Source organism: Anastrepha obliqua, unplaced genomic scaffold, assembly GCF_027943255.1.
Source record: "Anastrepha obliqua isolate idAnaObli1 unplaced genomic scaffold, idAnaObli1_1.0 ptg000063l, whole genome shotgun sequence".
Taxonomy (NCBI): Eukaryota; Metazoa; Arthropoda; class Insecta; order Diptera; family Tephritidae; genus Anastrepha; species Anastrepha obliqua.
Genome location: NW_026562202.1, coordinates 260,001 through 267,500, shown reverse-complemented (window position 1 = coordinate 267,500; position 7,500 = coordinate 260,001). Strand labels below are relative to the sequence as shown.

Here is a 7,500-nt window from a genome sequence, read left to right as displayed (position 1 = left end):
AATGAATTTTTCCCATACATTTTTGACAATGTGAGGTGTGCATGGCAAAAAACACTCACGGTGAAGGCATGTGAAATGATATGAAAATATCAAAAGTTAACTAACCAATGATATTGAAACATATAAATCGAATCATAACTATATGAAACTCGAATTTAAGCCATATTAAACTGGTAATATTGTGATTTTATGCCTGGTTTTTTCCATACGTTAGTTTAAATAGAAAAAATTTTCGAATATATATACATATATGAAGAATTCATATTAGCTATACTAACATGTTATGGAATATAACCTTGGCATATTGGCACTAAAATATATAATAAAGACATTTCAAATCAAACTGAAATGTATTGAAATGAATTTTTCCCATACATTTTTGACAATGTGAGGTGTGCATGGCAAAAAACACCACGGTGAAGGCATGTGAAATGATATGAAAATATCAAAAGTTAACTAACCAATGATATTGAAACATATAAATCGAATCATAACTATATGAAACTCGAATTTAAGCCATATTAAACTGGTAATATTGTGATTTTATGCCTGGTTTTTTCCATACGTTAGTTTAAATAGAAAAAATTTTCGAATATATATACATATATGAAGAATTCATATTAGCTATACTAACATGTTATGGAATATAACCTTGGCATATTGGCACTAAAATATATAATAAAGACATTTCAAATCAAACTGAAATGTATTGAAATGAATTTTTCCCATACATTTTTGACAATGTGAGGTGTGCATGGCAAAAAACACCACGGTGAAGGCATGTGAAATGATATGAAAATATCAAAAGTTAACTAACCAATGATATTGAAACATATAAATCGAATCATAACTATATGAAACTCGAATTTAAGCCATATTAAACTGGTAATATTGTGATTTTATGCCTGGTTTTTTCCATACGTTAGTTTAAATAGAAAAAATTTTCGAATATATATACATATATGAAGAATTCATATTAGCTATACTAACATGTTATGGAATATAACCTTGGCATATTGGCACTAAAATATATAATAAAGACATTTCAAATCAAACTGAAATGTATTGAAATGAATTTTTCCCATACATTTTTGACAATGTGAGGTGTGCATGGCAAAAAACACTCACGGTGAAGGCATGTGATATAATATGAAAATATCAAAAGTTAACTAACCAATGATATTGAAGCATATAAATCGAATCATAACTATATGAAACTCGAATTTGAGCCATATTAAACTGGTAATATTGTGATTTTATGCCTGGTTTTCCATACGTTAGTTTAAATAGAAAGTTATGGAATATAACCTTGGCATATTGGCACTAAAATATATAATAAAGACATTTCAAATCAAACTGAAATGTATGGAAATGAATTTTTCCCATACATTTTTGACAATGTGAGGTGTGCATGGCAAAAAACACTCACGGTGAAGGCATGTGAAATAATATGAAAATATCAAAAGTTAACTAACCAATGATATTGAAGCATATAAATCGAATCATAACTAAATGAAACTCGAATTTGAGCCATATTAAACTGGTAATATTGTGATTTTATGCCTGGTTTTCCATACGTTAGTTTAAATAGAAAGTTATGGAATATAACCTTGGCATATTGGCACTAAAATATATAATAAAGACATTTCAAATCAAACTGAAATGTATTGAAATGAATTTTTCCCATACATTTTTGACAATGTGAGGTGTGCATGGCAAAAAACACTCACGGTGAAGGCATGTGATATAATATGAAAATATCAAAAGTTAACTAACCAATGATATTGAAGCATATAAATCGAATCATAACTATATGAAACTCGAATTTGAGCCATATTAAACTGGTAATATTGTGATTTTATGCCTGGTTTTCCATACGTTAGTTTAAATAGAAAAAAATTCTCGAATATATATACATATATGAAGAATCTATATTCTATACTAACATTTTATGGAATATAACCTTGGCATATTGCCATTAAAATATATAATAAAGACATTTCAAATCAAACTGAAATGTATTGAAATGAATTTTTCCCATACATTTTTGACAATGTGAGGTGTGCATGGCAAAAAACACTCACGGTGAAGGCATGTGAAATAATATGAAAATATCAAAAGTTAACTAACCAATGATATTGAAGCATATAAATCGAATCATAACTATATGAAACTCGAATTTGAGCCATATTAAACTGGTAATATTGTGATTTTATGCCTGGTTTTCCATACGTTAGTTTAAATAGAAAGTTATGGAATATAACCTTGGCATATTGGCACTAAAATATATAATAAAGACATTTCAAATCAAACTGAAATGTATTGAAATGAATTTTTCCCATACATTTTTGACAATGTGAGGTGTGCATGGCAAAAAACACTCACGGTGAAGGCATGTGATATAATATGAAAATATCAAAAGTTAACTAACCAATGATATTGAAGCATATAAATCGAATCATAACTATATGAAACTCGAATTTGAGCCATATTAAACTGGTAATATTGTGATTTTATGCCTGGTTTTCCATACGTTAGTTTAAATAGAAAAAAATTCTCGAATATATATACATATATGAAGAATCTATATTCTATACTAACATTTTATGGAATATAACCTTGGCATATTGCCATTAAAATATATAATAAAGACATTTCAAATCAAACTGAAATGTATTGAAATGAATTTTTCCCATACATTTTTGACAATGTGAGGTGTGCATGGCAAAAAACACTCACGGTGAAGGCATGTGAAATAATATGAAAATATCAAAAGTTAACTAACCAATGATATTGAAGCATATAAATCGAATCATAACTATATGAAACTCGAATTTAAGCCATATTAAACTGGTAATATTGTGATTTTATGCCTGGTTTTCCATACGTTAGTTTAAATAGAAAAAATTTTCGAATATATATACATATATGAAGAATCTATATTCTAATACTAACATGTTATGGAATATAACCTTGGCATATTGGCACTAAAATATATAATAAAGACATTTCAAATCAAACTGAAATGTATGGAAATGAATTTTTCCCATACATTTTTGACAATGTGAGGTGTGCATGGCAAAAAACACTCACGGTGAAGGCATGTGAAATAATATGAAAATATCAAAAGTTAACTAACCAATGATATTGAAGCATATAAATCGAATCATAACTATATGAAACTCGAATTTGAGCCATATTAAACTGGTAATATTGTGATTTTATGCCTGGTTTTCCATACGTTAGTTTAAATAGAAAAAATTTTCGAATATATATACATATATGAAGAATTCATATTAGCTATACTAACATGTTATGGAATATAACCTTGGCATATTGGCACTAAAATATATAATAAAGACATTTCAAATCAAACTGAAATGTATTGAAATGAATTTTTCCCATACATTTTTGACAATGTGAGGTGTGCATGGCAAAAAACACTCACGGTGAAGGCATGTGATATAATATGAAAATATCAAAAGTTAACTAACCAATGATATTGAAACATATAAATCGAATCATAACTATATGAAACTCGAATTTGAGCCATATTAAACTGGTAATATTGTGATTTTATGCCTGGTTTTCCATACGTTAGTTTAAATAGAAAAAAATTCTCGAATATATATACATATATGAAGAATCTATATTCTATACTAACATTTTATGGAATATAACCTTGGCATATTGGCACTAAAATATATAATAAAGACATTTCAAATCAAACTGAAATGTATTGAAATGAATTTTTCCCATACATTTTTGACAATGTGAGGTGTGCATGGCAAAAAACACTCACGGTGAAGGCATGTGATATAATATGAAAATATCAAAAGTTAACTAACCAATGATATTGAAGCATATAAATCGAATCATAACTATATGAAACTCGAATTTGAGCCATATTAAACTGGTAATATTATGATTTTATTCCTGGTTTTCCATACGTTAGTTTAAATAGAAAAAATTTTCGAATATATATACATATATGAAGAATCTATATTCTATACTAACATGTTATGGCATATTGGTGTTATTGTATTTTATTCCTGGTTTTCTATAGTTAGTTTAAATAGAAATAAATTTTTGAATTCAAAATTTTATATTCTATACTAGCATTACATAGAAATTATCCTCAACTGTTTGTTTCTTGTATAAATACAGGAAATTAAACAGATGATGAAGAGAAAAAAATAAGAAAAACAAAAATTTATAAGAAAAATTAAATTTTAAACAAAGGAAAAGAGGAGAAAATTTTTTCAATCATATATATTTATGATTAAAAAATAGAATTATGAAATTATTAATTTCAATTCAAAGAGAAAAATTATGTAATATATGAAATTATTACATTAAAAATGCATTTGAAAAAAAAGTAAAATGTTATTAAAAATGATAAATTATTTGAAAATTGGCAAATATTAAGAAGAAATATCGTTCTTATATTTTTATATAAAATATATATATAGAGAACGAAAATTCTTTTTCATAAAAAACGGTTTTTGAATTTTAATAAGAAAAGCTAAAGGGGTCGCGCCCCTTTACTTTTTATATACACCGTAATTTATGAAATTTTCAAATATGAAAAACAAAGAAAAATATATAAATAAAAATATTATTCTGGTTGATCCTGCCAGTAGTTATATGCTTGTCTCAAAGATTAAGCCATGCATGTCTAAGTACAAACAAATTAAAAGTGAAACCGCAAAAGGCTCATTATATCAGTTATGGTTCCATAGATCGTTAACAGTTACTTGGATAACTGTGGTAATTCTAGAGCTAATACATGCAATATAAACACGGACCTTATGGAACGTGTGCTTTTATTAGACTAAAACCAAGCGATCATTTGATCGTTAAATTGGTTGAACTCTAGATAACTTGCAGATCGTATGGTCCCGTACCGACGACAGATCTTTCAAATGTCTGCCCTATCAACTTTTGATGGTAGTATCTAGGACTACCATGGTTGCAACGGGTAACGGGGAATCAGGGTTCGATTCCGGAGAGGGAGCCTGAGAAACGGCTACCACATCTAAGGAAGGCAGCAGGCGCGTAAATTACCCACTCCCAGTTCGGGGAGGTAGTGACGAAAAATAACAATACAGGACTCATATCCGAGGCCCTGTAATTGGAATGAGTACACTTTAAATCCTTTAACAAGGACCTATTGGAGGGCAAGTCTGGTGCCAGCAGCCGCGGTAATTCCAGCTCCAATAGCGTATATTAAAGTTGTTGCGGTTAAAACGTTCGTAGTTGAATTTGTGCTTCATACGGGTAGTACAACTATATATTGTGGTATGTACATTACCTTATGTATGTAAGCGTATTACCGGTGGAGTTCTTATATATAATTAATACAATGTATTTTTTATATATTCCTCCTATTTAAACCTACTTCAGTGCTCTTCATCGAGTGTTGTTGTGGGCCGGTACAATTACTTTGAACAAATTAGAGTGCTTAAAGCAGGCTCCAAATGCCTGAATATTTTGTGCATGGAATAATGAAATAAGACCTCTGTTCTACTTTCATTGGTTTTTAGATCAAGAGGTAATGATTAATAGAAGCAGTTTGGGGGCATTAGTATTACGACGCGAGAGGTGAAATTCTTGGACCGTCGTAAGACTAACTTAAGCGAAAGCATTTGCCAAAGATGTTTTCATTAATCAAGAACGAAAGTTAGAGGTTCGAAGGCGATCAGATACCGCCCTAGTTCTAACCATAAACGATGCCAGCTAGCAATTGGGTGTAGCTACTACTATGGCTCTCTCAGTCGCTTCCCGGGAAACCAAAGCTTTTGGGCTCCGGGGGAAGTATGGTTGCAAAGCTGAAACTTAAAGGAATTGACGGAAGGGCACCACCAGGAGTGGAGCCTGCGGCTTAATTTGACTCAACACGGGAAAACTTACCAGGTCCGAACATAAGCGTGTAAGACAGATTGATAGCTCTTTCTCGAATCTATGGGTGGTGGTGCATGGCCGTTCTTAGTTCGTGGAGTGATTTGTCTGGTTAATTCCGATAACGAACGAGACTCAAATATATTAAATAGATGCTTTCAGGATTATGATGTTGAAACTTATATAGCCTTCTTTCATGCGTACATCTTGAATGTACAAGTGTTTGAATGTGTTTATATAAGTGGAGTCGTACCTGTTGGTTTGTCCCATTATAAGGACACTAGCTTCTTAAATGGACAAATTGCGTCTAGCAGTAACGAGATTGAGCAATAACAGGTCTGTGATGCCCTTAGATGTCCTGGGCTGCACGCGCGCTACAATGAAAGTATCAACGTGTATTTCCTAGACCGAGAGGTCCGGGTAAACCGCTGAACCACTTTCATGCTTGGGATTGTGAACTGAAACTGTTCACATGAACTTGGAATTCCCAGTAAGTGCGAGTTATTAACTCGCATTGATTAAGTCCCTGCCCTTTGTACATACCGCCCGTCGCTACTACCGATTGAATTATTTAGTGAGGTCTCCGGACGTGATCACTGTGACGCCTCGTGTGTCACGGTTGTTTCGCAAAAGTTGACCGAACTTGATTATTTAGAGGAAGTAAAAGTCGTAACAAGGTTTCCGTAGGTGAACCTGCGGAAGGATCATTATTGTGTTCCATATCCGTAAGAAAAACAAACAAACAAACAAACAAACAGACAAGCAAACAAACGAACAAAAAGAAAAAAAAAAAAAAAAAAAAAGAAAAAAAAAAAAAAAATTTATATAATTATTTTGGAATCCATAATTCTTTTTATTCTTTTTCATTCAATTTGTGATCCATCAATTATATCATATTAAATATAATATATGATGGTACATTTTGTAATGTTTTTTCTTATTTTTTTTCTTTTAAAAACCTTTAAACATGAAAATAAAAAGTTGTACATATTATTCATTTGATTGAATGATAAGTTAATTTGTTCACAATAACAAAAGTGGTATATATTTATTATATTATTATATATACATAAAATGATTAAAAAAATACAAAATAATTGAATCATAATAAATACCACCACTGTATTATTGTTGAACTAAGACATTCGCAACTTAATAAAAATGTTTAGAGTTAAATATATTTGATATATATTATTGAAAGAAAATCAATTTATATATTATTAATATTATTTAATTTTACTCTTTCAATTAATATATGCAAAAAAAAATTGACATTTGTTATAAATAAAAATAAATAAAAAAATACTCTAAGCGGTGGATCACTTGGCTCATGGGTCGATGAAGAACGCAGCAAACTGTGCGTCATCGTGTGAACTGCAGGACACATGAACATCGACATTTTGAACGCATATCGCAGTCCATGCTGTTATGTACATTAAATTCAATTTTAAAGTACTGCTTGGACTACATATGGTTGAGGGTTGTAAGACTATGCTAAATAAGTTGCTTATTCTTTTATAAAAATAATTGAATTTAAGCAAATGTGTATATTATTGGATTTTAAATAATTCATAATATTAATAGCAAAAAAAATAAAGA

General features: G+C 30.0%; 1 non-coding gene and 1 pseudogene across 1 annotated transcript; both read left to right on the top strand.

Annotated features, from left to right (window-relative positions):
- Nucleotides 1–4,620: 4,620 nt before the first annotated feature.
- On the top strand, nt 4,621–6,611 carry LOC129251711 (small subunit ribosomal RNA). Its single transcript, XR_008583071.1, has one exon. It is a non-coding gene; the product is annotated as a small subunit ribosomal RNA (ribosomal RNA).
- A 593-nt stretch (nt 6,612–7,204) lies between these two features.
- On the top strand, nt 7,205–7,385 carry LOC129251695 (5.8S ribosomal RNA; annotated as a pseudogene).
- Nucleotides 7,386–7,500: the final 115 nt, after the last annotated feature.